This window comes from Somniosus microcephalus, chromosome 1 (genome assembly GCF_052327205.1).
Source record: "Somniosus microcephalus isolate GS21.2 chromosome 1, FLI_Smic_1.0, whole genome shotgun sequence".
Lineage (NCBI taxonomy): Eukaryota > Metazoa > Chordata > Chondrichthyes > Squaliformes > Somniosidae > Somniosus > Somniosus microcephalus.
This window is the reverse complement of record NC_140987.1, coordinates 208,340,008-208,359,406: the sequence shown is the minus strand read 5'-3', so window position 1 is coordinate 208,359,406 and position 19,399 is coordinate 208,340,008. Positions and strand designations below refer to the sequence as shown.

The following is a 19,399-nucleotide window of genomic DNA, read 5'->3' as shown; positions in this document are numbered from 1 at the left end:
AGTGATTGGTGGCATTATGATTTTGAAGAATCTCAATCTCTTACCCAGGGATTATTATGGTGGTGGTTGATGCTATTTAAAATACCCAGAAGCCAAAGAGTGTTGGAAACCAATTTTGCCATGGCCGTTATACAAGTGCTACGTTTGTTAGTATGCCATTATGGTTTAAAATTGTTTTTTGTACTCTACCATCAGAGTGCTATGGCATTTGCCTGGTTGTTCTATTAAATGTTTAAAGACAATTCTTAAAGCAGATATCATCTTTAAATTGCAGCGAGTGACTTGTTTGCAGAGTGATGGAAGCAATTCCATTAGTTTCAGTAGAGTTACTCAGAAAGGAGTCCTGTACACATTGTAGGAACTCCATTCCCTTTTCTCCTTTACCTACCTCTTCTAGCCAATTAATTTTGGGGTAGTTGAAATCCCCAATGATTATTCTATGATTTTTACTAATTTCCCTAATTTGTTTGCATATTTCTTCCTCCACCTCCCTTCCACTATTAAGTGGTCTGTAGACTATCCCTATTAGTGTAATTGATCCTTTATTATCTTTCATCTCTATCCATATGGATTCTATTTCTGTCTTACTGATGGCTGCGTCACTTTTTATACTGCCATTGTTATCTCTAAGAAGTACAGCTACTCCGCCTCCCTTGTTCCCCCCTCTAGCTTTTCTAAATATAATACCCTGCAATGTTTAATTCCCAGTCCTGATTTTTCTGTAGCCATGTTTCAGTAATCCACACTATATCTGGTTCCTTGCAATGTATTATTGCTTCTAGTTTCCCTGTTTTATTATGGACATTGTGTGCAGCACTGTACAGACAGTTTAACTCATTTTTAATAGCTCCTTTCACTTTATTTTTAACCATCTTTTTACACTCCTGATCTATACTATTTATTCCCTGGCCATTTATGTCCTAAATGGCAGCCCCAAAACAAAGGCAGTATAAAAAAAATAATTTGATAAATAGACATTCATTATGTTTTGTTCTTGTTCGTTATAGAAGAGCCTCTGCCCTCCTATCTCATTCCCACTGGTGCTGATACTTCATTCATGCCTTCATCACCTCAAAGGCTCAACTATTCAAATGCTCTCCTTATTGGCCTCTTAAGTTCTACCCTACGTAATCTAGAACTTGTCCAAAACTTCCATCTCACACTAAATTCCACTCCTGTACAACCTCCATTCTCATCAAGCTTCATTGGCTCTCCATCCCCCAATGCATTGAAAATCCTTGTCCTCATCTGCAAGTCCCTCCATGACCTTGCTCCTCCGTTATCTCTGCAATCCCTTGCAGCCCTTTGAGCTTTCAGCCATCTCAGCCCCACCCTCTGGAACGTTCTCCCTAAACCCCTCCACCTAGCAACCTCTCGCCTCGTTCAAAAGCTTACTCAAATACTTACCTCCTTGACTATGCTTTCAGTCACCTCCCTTCACTCTACTCCCATCACTGCATGGTGAAGGGTTTGAACCTGTTTTATTACCTCAAGGCTGCTGTAGAAGTACCAAGTTGTTGTTGTATGTAGTTGCTTTTCACTTATTTCATTTTGTCGTCATTCTCATGATTTTGTTTTCAGAAACCCACACTATCGTACATAATACAAACTATTTTGCCCTGCGTTGCTGCTAAAGCGACTGGAGAGTAAATGTTATTTGAACTTATAATTGTATCAAGGACATAGAAACAAATACATTGAGTTGTTTTAATATACAGTAATTAACATCACTTAAATCTGAGGAACAGTTTCAAGTTTCACCTAATGATATCAAGACTTAAGTCAAAGAGGATTATACGATCATGTGAACAGTACTTTGATTGAATTCTTAGATCTCACCATCATTAGTTTGTACTTCATATGAGGTCTGTAATTTAATTCTTTAATCTAACCAGCGCTATCTACTGAGACAGGTCATACCCTGGAAAATAAGTGTTATATTGATATTCCTCTAATTAGACTATTTAGTAACCAAAGAGCCAAGTTCTGTTTAACATTAATATGAAATCAATTGTACTTTGCTAATTGAAAGTTCACAATGCAAGAGTGGCCCCAGTTCTTGGAATGTGACATTGAACAATGACTATAGGGAACTTTTCAAAAAAACAACTGATTTCTCAGCAGTTACTGCTATACGAAGGATCATTTGGCATTTTGGGTTCTGTTTTTTGATCAGACTCTGAGGGGACTTAACAATAATGAAACTCAAATCAGATCAAGACATGGCGGGCAAATGATCAGAAACTGTTGGATTCTACCATAGTTGATATTTCATATAAGCGGCACTGCTAATAACTGAAATGTAGTTTTGCTGGCGCTCAGAGGGCAGATTGGAGGTGGGTCCGCTGTCAAAATAGCAAGGATTGACAGCGGGTAGGAAACCCGCTGTCAAACTGCCTCCACGCGAGTCTCCCAGGTGTCGGGTCTGTCAGCGGAGAACTGACCCAACACCAAGCAGCGGGAGAGACAATTGAGCTCATTAAATGGCTTGTTAACAGCCAATTTAATGCTATTTTGAGGCTACCTTCCAATTTTACGTGCTCCCCCATGGGTTACCCACTGCTCGGGGAACACGCCAGCTCACCCTGGCATGCGTTGAGTCTGCTCTGATGTATCTGATAAGCTGACAGCTGCAGAAGTGGTGTGAAGGATGCCATGTTGCAGATGGTGAGTTTCAGAGTGCAGAAACTGTTGATTACTGCATTTGTAATACATAGAGATTTCTTTAGCTTGCATCTGTTTAGAGGCAACTGTATGTCCAGTGCCACCTCATTGGAACAACCTCTCTCACCATTGACAGATCACTTCTGTCATCTCACCTGCAGCTGCAGCAACATCGGTGCCCTTGGGGAAAAAAAATCAGACCTTGGTCCTCTGAATCTTTCCATGATCAGCCCCAACACCAACATCACATAAATGTGAAGTTATCCACTTTGGTAGAAAAAACAAAGGCAGAGTATTTCCTAAATGGTGAAAGATTGGGGAATGCAGATGCTCAAAGGGACCTGGGTGTCCTTGTACATGAGTCACTGAAAGTGAATGTGCAGGTACAGCAAGCCATTAGGAAGGCAAATGGTATGCTGGCCTTCATTACAAGAGGATTTGAGTACAGGAGTAAAGAAGTCTTACTCCAATTATATGAGACGACATCTGGAGTACTGTGTACAATTTTGGTCTCCTTACCTAAGGAAGGATATACTTGCCATAGAGGGAGTGCAACGAAGGTTCACGAGATTCATTCCTGGGATGGCGGGACTGTCGTATGAGAAGAGATTGAGTAAACTAGGCCTGTATTCTCTTGAATTCCGAAGAATGAGAGGGGATCTCATTGAAACATACAAAATGATAGGATGGATGCTGGGAGAATGTTTCTCTTGGCTGGGGAGTCTAAAACCAGGGGTCACAGCCTCAGAATAAGGGGTCGGCCATTCAGGACTGAGATGAGAAGAAATTTCTTCACACAGAGGGTGGTGAATCTCTGGAATTCTCTACCCCAGATGGCTGTGGAGGCTCAGTCATTGGGTATATTCAAAACAGAAGTCGATAGATTTCTGACTAGTAAGGGCATCAAGGGATATGGTGAAAGGGCCGGTGAATGGAGTTGAGGCAGAAGATCAGCCATGATCTCATTGAATGGCAGAGCAGGCTCGAAGGGCCGAATGGCATACACCTGCTCCTATTTCTTATGTTATGTTCTTATCACCAACCTTCTCTGCCATCACTTGATGCAGCACAGGGCATCAGTCCCTGACAACATTGCTGCCCAGGAGGCCAGCGATGGCATCACCATGGCCAGATTTACTTCACTTGACGCTGTAAACCCTGGCTGCCACATGATGCACCAGGTTGACACCATCCCACACCAGCACCGTAAAGCATCCCTTTAATGTTCAAGCCATTCCATGCACACTCATCACTATGGGGGGTTGGGGGGGGGGGGTAGTTATGGCTCAACATTCACTGGAACTCAGTAAGACACTTCTCAAGGTGCGCACAGATCTGCCCAATAAGGGGCAGTGTTGATAATATAGATTTCACTGTATGACAACACATTACCAGAAACTTCACATGGACATTGGCTAAACCTCTCAAGTGCCTACCCTTGTGTGTTGTTAGTTGGTATGCTTGCAGTAGGGTGAGGATGAGGGTGAGTGTGGGTTAGTGAGATGGGGAAGTGATAATGTAGATAGAGAGGGTTGGGTGGAGGTCCAAACTAAGTTGGTGTGAGTAAGGATGTGCAGGAGAAGGGTATGAAAGGCAGAGTGATGGGGATGTGTTGAGTGGCACAGCAGGGAGTTTGAGTGTTACTGTGCAGTAACATTTTGTGATCCACTGAGATCATTGAAAGGTTGGCACCACTGCAGCCAGGCACTCCTGATGTCATCCCTGCTTTTGCCCTCCTGTGCAATGTGCAACCAGGCTGCGTTGGTGTCCTGGGGACGTCTCTTCTGCCCTTGGAAGGGAAGAGAACCTCCCTGCATGCCGTGACTCCCTCCATAAGCATATGGAGGGAATCATTGGAGAGACTGGGTGCAAGCGTCCACCTTTGTGCAGTGCTTGTCAGTGTTTGCAGCACCTCAATGCTGTAGAACGCTGACAGCACAACTATCAAGCTCAATGTGGCCGTGGTCCCTTTAAGGAAACTGGCTGATGACGCTTCATCAAATGACATCATCAGACCCGCTTCCTGTTAATTGCCCGATTTAAGCCCGTGAAGGCCAATCAAGGGAAAATCCCTTTGAGAGAGCGGCTGCAGCTGGGAGCAGGACCGGAACCTGGAAACCAGCTCTCCCGACACCGCTGAGAAAATCCAGCCACTAGTCTTCCATAGGTTGTGCTCACTGACCTTAACTTTAGAATTGAGTTCTAACTTTAATGGAAGAGCTAAAAGATAAACTTTGTGTGCAAAGGAATTCTTGAAAGGGATTCAGAATGTCATTGTCCTATAAAGAGGAAAATGGATCAGTTCGCCCTGAAGTAGCAAAGCAAGGAAGTCGAGACTATTATTGGGACTACAACAAAAATATATTCATTGAAAATGACAATGGCTGAACTAACCAGTGGGTGAATGATCCATTTGTGGTTCCCTGAGAGTGATCTATCCACCCATCTCAAATCAAAGCATTCATCAAGACAAGGGCTGCCAGAGGAATAATGAATTAACAAAAGCTAGATCCTTTTGATATATACAGGTTCATGCAGTACTTTGTCTACATCTGGTTAAGACCAGCTACATGTTAACACAGCCAAGTCTTGAATATTTAATCCTTTTACTAGTGCAAATTGACAATTTAGATTTGACCAATCCAGACCCCAGATGGCATTACCATATATTTCTGTTTTCTAGGGAGTAGATTTTACACATTTGTGATCCCAGCACAGAGCTTCAGCCACCAGAAACCCATAATTGGAATTTACCGCTGATCTTCATGTCCAAATTCCCAATAAGTGCTCCTGGCAGGCAAAGCTCCACAATGGGAGGGCAAGTTCATAAAATCCCAAGCGTTTCCTTTTTTGGTTTTACATCTGTGTGAAATTCTGGGTTTGAAAAGAGCAGAAACTGTGTGTAACTCGGTGGGAAATTTAACAAGGCTATCAAATGATTAGCAAAATTTAACAGGCAAAAAAAAAGAATTTCAAAGCTAAATCTGCAACCAGATCTTTCTGCCATTGTATATTATTACAACCTAGCTGGTAGAGGAGGTAATGAGTAACACCACCGGGAAAGGGAATGCGACTTCTATTAGTTTAATTTACCTTGTAAAATAGAGTAATCTTCCATTAATTCAATGAATCAATCTAGATAATGGGCCAAGGCTCATGGTGCAGGATACAATCAAGGCTGAAACTAGCAGATGGGAAGGAAAATTGTCGTAACTAGGTGACGTCAAGCTTAGCTTTTAAAAACCTGTAAACTGAAGAAAGAAGGTAAGACTAAGGGAGATTTTAAAAGTTCCACAGTATGGGAAACAATGAGTTAAGATAGGAAACTTTGTAATGTGTCTTGATTTCCACAGTTCGGTGTAGGGGAGGGAAGAAAGAGTGTGTAAGATGACTAATTTGGAATATAGAAGGAAGAAGAACATTTGAATGAGCTATAACCTTAATACTAGCAATGAAATAGAGGTAAGAGTATTGACTTTCTTAAACTGCAGCTGACTTCAGCAGTGCTCAGACACTTCTTAATAGATATAACTTACTTCATGATTTATAACAAACACTGGAGTATAGTTTCGGCCATTATGTGAATGCAGTGTGCACCCGAACTGGGAGGCCCAAGGCCAGCCCAAAATTGGAGAAGATAATCGGGCGCAGTGCAAAATGGTCTGCCAATTCGTTATGAGCCCATTTTGCGTTACTGGCATAGACCAATTCCCCCCTCTTTCTCCCCCCCCCCCCCCCCCCTCTTGGTTTTAGGTGGCTGGGAACAAAACAATCTTTTTTTTTTTAAAAAGCATTAGTACGGTGATGCGCTATCAATTACTGAGAAAGACTGGTACAACAATGGGCAAGAGTGAACAACAGTGAAGTGAACAACAGTGGAGTGAACAACAGTGGTTTACCACATTCACCCCTTGCTTAAAAAATGAGTCCGACGGGGTGAAGTGTATTAAAAGTTCGTATAATTAAGTCTTTCTGGGGGCCTTGTATGCCGCCGTGATCGTCGTGGCGATGGCTGAGGTGGTGCAGCTTCCGACGCCGAGTCCCGCGTGGGCCGGAGCACTGGCGTGTCGTCCTCATGGGTGTTGAGTTGGTTGGTGATCAATGACGGGTCACGGGGCCACGGCGTGCCGTCTACAGGGGTTAGGTATGGGTCCGTTGCCGCCGGTGCATTGTGGGTAGCGGTGAAGGGCAATGGTAGTGGGTAGTGGGTGATGTTGGTTTCAGGGGCCCCCGAGGGTGCGAGGTCTCGTATGGAGACTGTGTCCTCCCGCCCGTCCGGGTACGCAACGTAGGCATACTGAGGGTTGGCGTGGAGGAGGTTGACCCTCTCAACCAGGGGGGCCGTTTTATGGGTCCTCACTTGCTTCCGAAGTAGGACGGGCCCTGGAGACATCAGCCATGGTGGTAGCGAGGTCCCCGATGTGGACTTCCTAGGGAAGACGAACATTTTTTCGTGAGGGGTGGCGTTAGTGGCAGTACAGAGCAGTGACCGAATGGAGTGGAGCGCATCGGGGAGGACATCCTGCCAGCGGGAGGTTGGAAGGCCCTTAGATTTTAAGGCTAGCAGGGCGGCCTTCCAAACCGTCGCGTTCTCTCTTTCTACCTGTCCGTTCCCCCGGGGGTTGTAGCTGGTGGTCCTGCTCGTGGCAATACCTCTCACGAGCAGGTACTGGCGGAGTTCGTCGCTCATAAACGATGAGCCCCGGTCGCTATGGATATAGCTGGGGAAACCGAACAAGGCGAAGAGGTCGTTCAGGCATTTAATGACCGTAGCACTGGTCATGTCTGGGCAGGGGATGGCAAACGGAAAACGGGAGTACTCATCGATGATAGTGAGGAAGTACGCGTTGCGGTCAGAGGAGGGGAGGGGCCCTTTAAAATCGACGCTCAGGCGCTCAAAGGGGCGAGTGGCTTTTATCAGGTGTGCTCTGTCTGGCCTATAAAAGTGCGGTTTGCACTCGGCACAGACTTGGCAGTTCCTGGTCATGGTCCTGACCTCCTCGATGGAGTATGGCAGGTTGCGGGCCTTGATGAAATGGAAGAACCTGGTGACCCCCGGGTGGCAGAGGTCATTGTGGAGGGCCCGCAGTCTTATCAACCTGTGCGTTGGCACATGTACCTCGCGATAGAGCATCCGGGGGCTCATTGAGTTTCCCGGGCCGGTACAAGATATCGTAATTGTAAGTGGAAAGTTCAATTCTCCACCTCAAAATCTTGTCGTTTTTGATTTTGCCCCTCTGCTTGTTATTAAACATAAAAGCAACTGAACGCTGGTCAGTGAGTAGGGTGAATCGTTTTCCGGCCAGGTAATGCCTCCAATGTCGCACAGCTTCCACAATGGCCTGGGCCTCCTTTTCGACAGAGGAGTGTCTGATTGCGGAGCCTTGGAGGGTTCGTGAAAAGGAGGCCACGGGCCTTCCCGCCTGGTTAAGGGTAGCGGCCAGGGCAAAGTCGGACGCATCGCTCTCCACCTGGAAAGGGATGGACTCGTCCACTGCGTGCATGGTGGCTTTAGCAATGTCCTCTTTGATACGGTGGAAGGCTAAGTGGGCCTCTGCCGCCAGGGGAAAAGAGGTGGACTTGATAAGTGGACGGGCTTTGTCCGCATAATTAGGGACCCACTGGGCGTAGTAGGAGAAAAACCCCAGGCATCTCTTCAGGGCCTTGAGGCAGTGGGGCAGGGGAAGGTCCATAAGGGGATGCATCCGGTCGGGGTCGGGGCCGATGACTCCGTGTTCCACAACACAGCCAAGGATAGCGAGGCGGGTTGTGCGGACTATGCACTTCTCCTTGTTATACGTAAGGTTTAAGAGTTGGGCAGTGCGGAGGAATTTGTTGAGGTTGGCGTCATGGTCCTGCAGGTCATGGCCGCAGATGGTCGCATTGTCCAGGTAGGGAAAAGTGGCCTGCAACGCATTCTGGTCGACCATCCGGTCCATCTCCCTTTGGAAAACGGAGACCCCGTTGGTGACGCCGAAGGGAACCCGAAGGAAGTGGTAGAGGCGGCCGTTTGCCTCGAAGGCAGTATACTGGTGGTCCTCATAGCGGATAGGGAGTTGGTGATATGCTGACTTAAGGTCAATGGTGGAGAATATGCGGTATTGTGCGATCTGATTGACCATATCAGATATGCGGGGGAGGGGGTATGCGTCCAGTTGGGTATATCGACTAATTGTTTGGCTGTAGTCAATGACCAGGCGCTGCTTCTCGCCGGTCTTGACGACCACAACCTGGGCTCGCCAGGGGCTGGTGCTAGCTTCAATAATCCCTTCCTTCAGGAGCCGCTCCACCTCAGATTTAATAAAAACTCTGTCACCAGCGCTGTATCACCTGTTTTTGGTGGCGATGGGCTTACAGTCGTGGGCGAGGTTAGCGAACAACGGCGGGGGGGGGTGACTTTAAGCGTGGAGAGGCTGCAAAAGGTGCGCGGCGGGCAATTTGAAAACTGTTGGTTGCAGACTGTGAGTGGGGGAAGGGGTCCACCGTACGCCATCGTGACACTCTTAAGGTGGCACTGAAAATCCAACCCCAGTAGAACGACAGCGCAGAGATGGGGCAGGACAAGCAGTTTAAAGTTTCTGTACTCTGTGCCCCTCATCAAAAGGGTCACCACGCAGTAGCCGCCGACGTCCGCTGAATGGGACTTGGAGGCCATAGAGACCCGGTGGCGCGCTGGCAGGACCGGGAGAGAGTAACGCCGCACCGTGTCGGGGTGGATAAAGCTCTCCGTGCTCCCGCAGTCGAAAAGGCAGGTCGTGGCGCGGCCGTTTACCTTAATGTCCATCATGGACCTGGCTAGTTGGTGAGGTCTAGATTGGTCCAGTGTAACGGAGGCCAGCGTAGGGTCAGGCGTGTCGCTGCAGTCATCAGGTGAGGCGGTGGGTGAGTCAGGGACCCGTTGCAAAAATGGCGGCCGGAACGGCTCACCCATGGTCGAAGGCGTCCAAGATGGCGGCGCCCATGATCCACACGCGGCTGGAGGCGTACAAGATGGCGTCCAAGATGGCGGCGTCCAAGATGGCGGCCCGCTCGGCCCACATGCGGCACTGCTGGAGTTTGGGGTAGGTTTAGCCTTGCAGACGCTGGCGTAGTGCCCTTTCTTCCCACAACCAGAGCAAGTAGCGTTTTTCGCCGGGCAGCGCACTCTGGGGTGTTTGGCTTGGCCACAGAAGTAACACTTCGGGCCCCGGGACATCGCTGCAGAAGTTGGGCCGTTGGTGGGATGTGACGGGGTGGCGCGGCGCAGGGTGGCGGTCCTACCATGTCCCAGGATGGTGGCGCCCGCGCCATCCACGATGCGGCCGCGCGGTCAGGGGAGTAGGCGTCCATATTCCGGTGGGCCACGTCTAGCGAGAGTGCGAGGGCCGTGGCCGCCTTCAGGTCGAGTTCGTCCTGCTCCAACAGTCTCTGCCGGGTGTAGTTGGACCTGAGGCCCGCGACGAAGGCGTCCCGGACAAGTTCCTCCGTGTACACCGCGGCCGACACCTCTTTACATTTGCAGGCCCGGCCGAGTACCTTCAGCGCCCGTAGGTATACCTCCATCGATTCCCCGGGTTGCTGTTTGCGGGACCCCAGGAGGTGTCTGGCGTAAACCAGACACCTCCTGGGCGTGCGTATTGTTCTTTAAGGAGGTCGAGAGCACCCTTGTAGGTAGTTGCATCTTGGATGAGCGAATAAGCTTGGTGGTTCACCTTGGAGGTCAGAACCCTCAGTTTGTCGCCATCGTTTTGAACAGTTTCGACGGAGGCTTCTAAGAAAAATTCGAAGCATCGCAGCCAGTGTGCGAACTTGGTAGATGAATCCGCCTCTTGAGGGTCTAGTTCCAGGCGTGCTGGTTTGAGGATCTGCTCCATCGAAAAAAAGTTTAGCTAATAAAATTGATGCGCTATCAATTACTGAGAAAGACTGGTACAACAATGGGCAAGAGTGAACAACAGTGAAGTGAACAACAGTGGAGTGAAATGGTCTGCCAATTCGTTATGAGCCCATTTTGTGTTACTGGCATAGACCAATTCCCCCCTCTTTCTTCCCACCCCCCCCCCCCCACCTCTTTGTTTTGTTCCCAGCCACCTAAAACTATCTTTTTTTTTTAAAAAGCATTAGTACGGTAAAACTGATGCCCTTTGAAATGCGTATACAATAATTAAACTTTTCATGCTGTTGTGTGACCAATACTGGTGTATGGCATTGCTAATATTAGACTTTAGCTAGGACCCAAGTACTGCTGCTGCCAACTCTTGGCGTCCAGTGTTAACGCTGCCTACTTCACATTAACTGGCAGGAAAGCACCACTAATATCACCACCTGTCAATGGACTAATGCTGATCCTACAATGTTTACTAATCAACAGTTAAGCTATTTTGGAAATGCTATTTGACAACCCCCACAGGAACTGGTTAACCAGATACTTTTTATCCACCTACACAGAATGGAAGTGTCTGCTAGCAGCACCATGTGCTCGACAGGCTGATTATGAACTCAAGGTTCTTGGATGCACCAACAAGATGTATCCTACAAGTCTCGTGTGCGTTTATATTTCTTGTATTAAAGCCCTGAAGTTCTGGAAAAGGCTGTTCTTGCCTCATTGGTGAATAAATCCTCAATCAGAATGCTGAAATCTGTTGGTAGCGGCAACTTGAGATAGTGCCAAATTAACAGGAACATAGAAATAAACATAATTATGCCCCCCGAGGCTCTCTAGTACGTACCTATGCAGCCAACAGACAAGAGGTTGGGTACCCCTGCCTTCGGGTGGAGATATAACTGTTCCTTTCACATCAATGCAAAGCAGTTTCAGATGCACGTCAATGCAAAATTGGCAATATAATTCATGATAGGTAGTGTGAGAGCCCTGTTACTTGGGGCTTCCTCCAACATCTCTCTCCTCACATAAATTGCTTGATAATTTCTCCCTAAACAGATTGTTTTCTACAAACTGAAACATACATACAGCACCGTGTGGACTGCTGCCCTGATTTATGGTCAAATGTTTACTTGCTTACAGAAGCTGTCAGACATCATCTACATGTCCTGCCAGTTTGGATGACAATGTTAAACACCTTTTAAGACCATCCTACACAGGTTAAAACAAAACAATAAATACTAAGCAGTGCAATACTTGTATGAGAGAACTGAAACCAGACCACAAAGAGTTAATCAACCTTTTAAGAATGCTGCCTCGAGCATTTTTCTGTCTCTTGGAATGGAACAGCTTCAAATGAGACATCAAATGAGCCTTTTCTTGCTTTTGGTGAACAGTTTACAGTCTTAAAATTCATCATTTTGGTGCAAGATCTTGTGCCTCAAACATCCATGAAATAAGGCCTGATTCACCCTCAGCAGGACTGTTGAACACTGAAAAATGCAAATATCTTAACCTCTCTTCCTTTTGAAGTTAATCAAACGTGATCAAAGGGAACAGTGTCATGAAGATGCTTACATGGAATGTTAATGAGGAGTTAAGCACATAGAGTTGGGGGTAATATATTAGCATGGATAGAGGATTGGCTAACTAACAGAAAACAGAGTCGGAATAAATGGGTCATTTTCCGGTTGGCAAACGGTAACTAGTGGGGTGCCACAGGGATCAGTGCTGGGGCCTCAACTATTCACAATTTATATTAATGACTTGGATGAAGGGACTGAGTGTAATGTAGCCAAATTTGCTGCTGATACAAAGATAGGTGGGAAAGCAAGTTGTGAAGAGGACACAAAGAATCTGCAAAGGGATATAGACAGGCTAAGTGATTGGGCAAACATTTGGCAGATGGAGTATAATGTGGGAAAGTGTGAGGTTATCCACTTTGGTAAGAAAAATAAAAAAGCAAATTATTATTTAAATGGAGAGAGATTACAAAATGCTGCAGTACAGAGGGACCTGGGGGTCCTTGTACATGAAACACAAAAAGTTAGCATGCAGGTACAGCATGTAATTAGGAAGGCAAATGGAATGTTGGCCTTTATTGCAAGGGGTTTAGAGTATAAAAGTAGGGAAGTCCTGCTACAACTGTACAGGGTATTGGCGAGACCACACCTGGAGTACCGCGTACAGTTTTGGTCTCCTTATTTAAGGAGGGATATACTTGCATTGGAGGCAGTTCAGAGAAGGTTCCTGAGATGAAGGGGTTGACTTATGAAGAAAGGTTGGGCCTATACTCATTGGAGTTTAGAAGAATGAGAGGTGATCTTATTGAAACTGAGGGGGCTCGACCAGGTAGATGCAGAGAAGATGTTTCCCCTCATGGGGGAATCTAGAACTAGGGGGCATAGTTTCAGAATAAGGGATTGCCCATTTAAAACTGAGATGAGGAGGAATTTCTTCTCTGAGGGTCGTAAATCTGGAATTCTCTGCCCCAGAGAGCTGTGGAGGCTGGGTCATTGAATATATTTAAAGTGAAGATAGACAGATTTTTGAACAATAAGGGAGTGATGGGTTATGGGGAGCGGGCAGGGAAATGGAGCTGAGCCCAAGATCAGATCAGCCATGATCTTATTAAATGGTGGAGCAGGATCGAGGGGCCAAATGGCCTACTCCTGTTCCTATTTCTTATGTTCTTAGGGGGAATAATTCAGTTGGTTTGCACCTCCCGTTAGCGCCTTAAGAGGGCGCTAATGGGGCGCAAAGCAACTGGCGCCCATGCACGGCGATGTTTGCGCTGCTCACGAAACTAACGACATTTTGCGGCAGCGCTAAACACTACCTCCACGATCTCCTGCACCGGCAGATCGTGACGTCAGTCGAGTGTGTAGTGCCCTGGACCAGATATTGAGTGGCGCCCCCTGCCTTACCGCCTGCCACTAGCAACGACAGGTTGAGGGGAGCATTTTACAGTCAGGAAGGGACTGGGGGAGCGCTATTTAAAGGCGACTGCTTCCTGCCTTTTTTTGTTGGTTACATTTTTGCACCACGCATTCTGTGAGAGAGAGACAGACTTCTGGAGAGACTCAACGCTGTGTGAAGGAGTTTTGGGTACTGAGCAGCACTTTGCAGGTTCATTTTGATTTGCCTTTCCTTGTATCGATTTAGAAGAGACTGTGGGGGCTGCACTCTGAGCTCTTTCCCTGGGTCTCTCCATTGTTCTTTCCAACAGATTTGATGTACAGGTTTCTCCAGGCCGAGATTCAAGGCTGCAATGAGCAGGATGTGGATGGAGAGCAAGATCAACCCTCCCCTTTAAGAACTGGCCGGCGACATTGTGTCTTGTGTTCCATTGCTGACTGACATCACATGAGCTCTGCCAGCGCTCTGAGGTAGCGCCTCGCTCCTCGGCCTTTGCACCTTAAGACAAGTGTGAAGCGCCTGATTTAGTGCTCCAATCACCTCCAGGGGCGATAAAAGTCAAGTTTGCAGTCGGAGATGATAATTAGCGCCAGGCGCTAAAATTTGCGCCCGGCCGATAATTGCGCCCCAAACGGGGCGATACTGAATTTTTCCCCCTTAGTGTCTTAAGGCCTGAGCATTCAACACCTGCTATAGACCTCTATAATATAATTCAATCCGTACCTAGATCAAAGCACGATTTATCTTAACTGACTCCTCGCAACTTGACCATCTCCCATTTTTTAATTTTGTACCTAGCAAAGGAGTAGCTTCCATTTTAAACCTATCGATTTGAATGATACAAAGTCAAACACCAAAGTTTTGTTTTGTCACATCCCACGCCGAGATCCAACTTGGTACAAAGTACCCAGGTGGTCGATTGGATCATTTGGGCACTTAAACATTTTTTTATGTTACAGATAGTAGGAAGCTGGCGGTCCAACCCTGTGCTCTCCTAACCTAAAAGACTAACCGTCCGGCGCATGAGCACACAACTCTTGTTGCTGAACCAAAATGACCTGCAGCAATATGCAGTATGACTACAGCCTTATTTACCAATAAAATAAGTCATTGCAGTCTCACTCTTGCTCTTGACTGATACTATTCATCTGCTGCTGAAACCCTCATCCATTCCTTTGTTATCTCTAGACTCGACTATTCCAATGCTCCCCTGGCCAGCCTCCCATCTTGCATCCTCCATAATAAGTTTGTCCAAAACTTTGCTGCCCGTATCCCAACTCTCAAGCCCCGTTCACCCATCACCTCTATGCTCGCTGACTTACAATGGCTTCCGCTCCATCCATTGCCTTGCCCTCCCTGTCTCTCTAACCTCCTAGAGCCCTATAACCCTCAGAGATCTCTGCACTCCACCAATTCTAGCATCTTGCACATCCCTGAATTGTTCCACTATTGGTAGCCGTACCTTCAGCTGCCAAGCCCTAAGCTCTGGAATTCCTTCCCTAAACCTCTCTGCCTCTCTATCTCTCTCTCCTTTTAAGATGCTCCTTAAAACCTACCTCTTTACCTGTCCTAATATCTCCTTATGTGGCTCGGTGTCAAATTTTGCCTGATAACTCTCCTATGACGTGCCTTTGGACATTACTACGTTAAAGGCCCTATATAAATGCATGTTGTTGTCTTGGTCACAAAACTGTAATAATGTTTGGTACTGATTACCTCCGAATTGGCAAGCAGCCTCAGTGAGGCCACCAGGATAGAGAACATAAGAAAAATTAATTTTATCCAGATGCAGTAGATGATGCTGTTCTGAAGTTAGCTTTGAGCCCCTTTGTCCCCAATTATGTAGAAACAATTTTGTGTCTGTATTTGCCCAAAATCTCAGAACCTGCGAGCATTCAGTGCTGATGCTAATCGAGTGCTTACCACTTTGCCAGTGGTAGTCCTACTGTCTGTAGCAATGCAGAAAAATGAACAACACCTTATACACCATCAAAGAGCCTGCTCTGTGAACACTTACAGATGCAGCACTGTCCCCAACTGCAACATTAATAAAAACAAGCCTTGGCCATCGAGGGCCGAGCTGGTCATGTTCTCTGACCAATAGGGGCCTTAGCAACTTAGCCCTTCCTACAGGCCAGTAAAGCACTTTTGCAATCGCTTGCCTACTTTACCCAGCTGTGAAAAGATATACAATGACCAGATGCAAAGTCGCAAATTGTAGCTGTAAAGCAATTGCGTAGGTGCAACTCCTAGCATCTGTCTTTATGTAGTTTCAGCTGTAGTGAAATCTGTCTGGCAATAGTAATGGGCTGGTTTCTACAACAACAACAACTTGCATTTAAGTATCGCCTTTTAACATAGTAAAACGTCCAAAGGCACTTCACGGGAGCGTTATCAAACAAAATTTGACACAGAACCATAATAGAGATATTAGAACAGGTGATGTGGTAGGTTTTAAGGAGCATCTTAAATGAGAGAGGAGTAGAGAGGCTTCGGGAGGGAATTCCAGAGCTTATGGCCCAAGCAGCTGAAAGCATGAACACCAAAGATGGAGCGATTTTAAATTTGGAATGTGCAAGAGGCCAGAATTGTTGCAGCGCAGAGATTTTGTGGGGCTGGAGGAGGTTACACAGAAAGGGAGGGACGAGGCCATGGAGGGATGTGAAAACAATGATGAGAGTTTTAAAATCAAGGCATTGCCGGACTGGGAGCCGATATAGGTCAGCGAGCAGAGGGGTGATGGATTTACAGGACTTGGTGTGAGTTAGGATACGGGCAGCAGAGTTTTGGGCTTGGGCCCTGAGCTGGTTTTGCAGAACTGCTTTCTAAAGCAAATTTGCAATAAAAATGCAGGTGAGAAACATAGAAACATAGAAGATAGGAGCAGGAGTAGGCCATTCAATGAGATCATGGCTGATCATCCAAACTCAGTACCCCGTACCTGCCTTCTCCCCATATCCCTTGATCCCTTTAGCCTTAAGAAATATATCTAACTCCCTCTTGAATATATTCAATGAATTGGCCTCAACTGCCTTCTGTGGTAGAGAATTCCACAGGTTCACCACACTGTGGGTGAAGAAATTCCTCCTCATCTCTGTCCTAAATGGCTTACCCCTTATCCTTAGACTGTGACCCTGGGTTCTGGACTCCCCCCGTCATTGGGAACATCCTTCCTGCATCTAGTCTGTCTAGTCCTGTTAGAATTTTATAAGTTTCAATGAGATCCCCTCTCATTCTTCTAAACTCCAGCGAGTAGAAGCCCAATTGACCCAATCTCTCCTCATACGTCATTCCTGCCATCCCAGGTATCAGTCTGGTGAATCTTCGCTGCACTCTCTCCATGGCAAGAACATACTTCCTCAGATAAGGTGACCAAAACTGCACATAGTACTCAAGGTGTGGTCTCACCAAGGCCCTGTACAACTGCAGCAAGACATCCTTGTTTCTGTACTCAAACCCTCTCGCTACGAAGGCCAACATACCATTTGCCTTCTTAACTGCCTGCTGCACCTGCATGCTTACCTTCAGTGACTGGTGCATAAGGACAGCCAGGTCTCGTTGCACTTCCCCTTTTCCCAATCTATTGCCGTTCAGATAATCTGCCTTCCTGTTTTTGCCACCAAAGTGGATAACCTCGCATTGATCCACATTATACTGCATCTGCCATGCATCTGCCCAATCACCCAACCTGTCCAAATCATACTGGAGTTTCTCGGCATCCTCCTCACAGCACACACGCCCACCCAGCTTTGTGTCGTCTGCAAACTTGGAGATATTACATCTAGTTCCCTCGTCTAGATCATTAATATATATTGTGAATAGCTGGGGTCCTAGGACCGATCCCTGCGGTACCCCACTAGTCACTGCCTGCCACTCAGAAAAAGACCCGTTGATTCCAACTCTTTGCTTCCTGTCTGCCAACCAGTTCTCTATCCAAGTCAATACCTTGCCCCCAATCCCATGTGCCTTAACTTTACACGCTATTCTCTTATGCGGGACCTTATCAAAAGCCTTCTGAAAGTCCAAATACACCACACCCACTGGTTCTCCCTTATCTATTCTACCAGTTACATCCTCAAATTCCAGTAGATTAGTCAAGCACGATTTACCTTTTGTAAATCCATGTTGACTTTGTCGGATCCTGTCACTGTTTTCCAAGTGCTCTGCTATTACATCTTTTATAATGGACTGTAGTATTTTCCCCACTACCGATGTCAGGCTTACCGGTGTATAATTCCCCGTTTTCTCTCTACCACCTTTTTTGAACAGTGGGGTTACATTAGCTACCCTCCAATCCATGGGAACTGTTCCAGAGTCTATAGAATTTTGGAAGATGACCAGCAATGCATCTACTCTTTCTAGGGCTACTTCCTTAAATACCCTCGGATGTAGATTATTAGGCCCTGGGGATTTATCGGCCTTCAATCCCATCAATTTCCCTAACACCATTTCCCTACAAATACTGATTTCATTCAGTTCCTCCCTCTCATTCCTCCCTCTCACTAGACCCTATGTTCCCATCTGGAACACACACTGGTTGTTCACATTGATCTGTTTATAAAAAAAAAACCTGCCTTTTCTCTTACTTCAAAAAGGATTTATTTAAGAAGTAGCTTTCTGGTTCATGGGATACTTATTTTTACTGAATAAACTAAATCATTTGGCACTAACAAAGATATGATACCGAAATTCCATACGTATGATTCAGAAACTTTTTTGTATACTCTGGAATAAGAATTTAGGAAAGAGATAAAAATGTCTAAACACAATTGTCTCATGTCAGAAAATAAAGGCAACTTAGCCAAGCATTGATGAATAGCTTGTGAGAACTTCTGCTGACTTTACGTGCTCACATGTATGGACTCACTGTTTTAACAAGGCCACATTTTTACTCTGAGAAGTTTCTTTAATGAAAATGGTTCTATTTATTTTGTAACTTACTGTTTAAATTTAGTCTGTTCCATTTCATAATTTAAAAAAAATAATTTCTACCAAGAAAGGCTATAATAACCCTTGCCTATTAAACTAACAAGATAACAAATAGCATCGATTTACTGGGCAAACTTCCTGGACCTGTATTGTTTTGCTGTAGCATTAACTGTGGCAGTGTAGTAGAAAATTAAAAGCAATTTACTGTTTTGCAATGTTATTATACTACATGAATGTACTAATGATTGAACATGTTTTATTTGATATTAGGAGTGGGTCATTCTGCCTTGCAACCAATAGAAGTACCCAAATAAATTGAACAGCTGTAGCATGATCTATGGCAATGTAAAAGGCATTAGCAGCAGCCTTATGCAATGAAGATGGCACTGTGATCAGTATGAAGCCAACTCTCATAGGCCTGCAATTAATTTAACAACCAGCTTATTTTTTTTTGTCTAATGCATATCTCTAATATATAAAAAGTTTGCATTTAATGCATACTCCTCTAAGTGGAACACTTAAATCCTTTTGCACTTTTTTTGTCACATTATTTCTGTCACTTTTCCATCTTGCCTGTCATCATGGTTAAACTTATCTACTTGTTACCCTTATCTCTGATTGAGATCCTAGTTCCATCTCCAAGCTGGGTTATGCTGCGCCACCCATCTGACATCGGGGGGAAAATTCGGTTGATTAGCACCTCCCGTTAGTGCCTTAAGAGGGCGCTAACGGGGCGCAAAGCAACTAGCACCTAAGTGCGGCAATGTTTGCGCCGCTCGTGAAATTTACCAGACATTTTGCGGCAGCGCTAAACACTACTGCCACGATCTCCTGCATCCGCAGATCGTGATGTCAGTCGAGCGTGTAGTGCCCCAGACCAGCTATTGAGTGGCGCCCCCTGCCTTTCTGACTGCCGCTAGCAACGACAGGTTGAGGGGAGCATTTTGCAGTCAGGAAGGGACTGGGGAAGCGCTATTTAAAGGCGGCTGCTTCCTGCCTTTTTTTGTCGGCGACATTTTTGCATCA

General features: G+C 46.0%; 1 protein-coding gene across 1 annotated transcript in view; it reads left to right on the top strand.

Moving 5' to 3' along the window:
- The window catches only part of LOC147124561 (versican core protein-like), a 210,971-nt gene that overhangs the window by 65,988 nt on the left and 125,584 nt on the right, over positions 1-19,399 (top strand). The window lies entirely within an intron of this gene.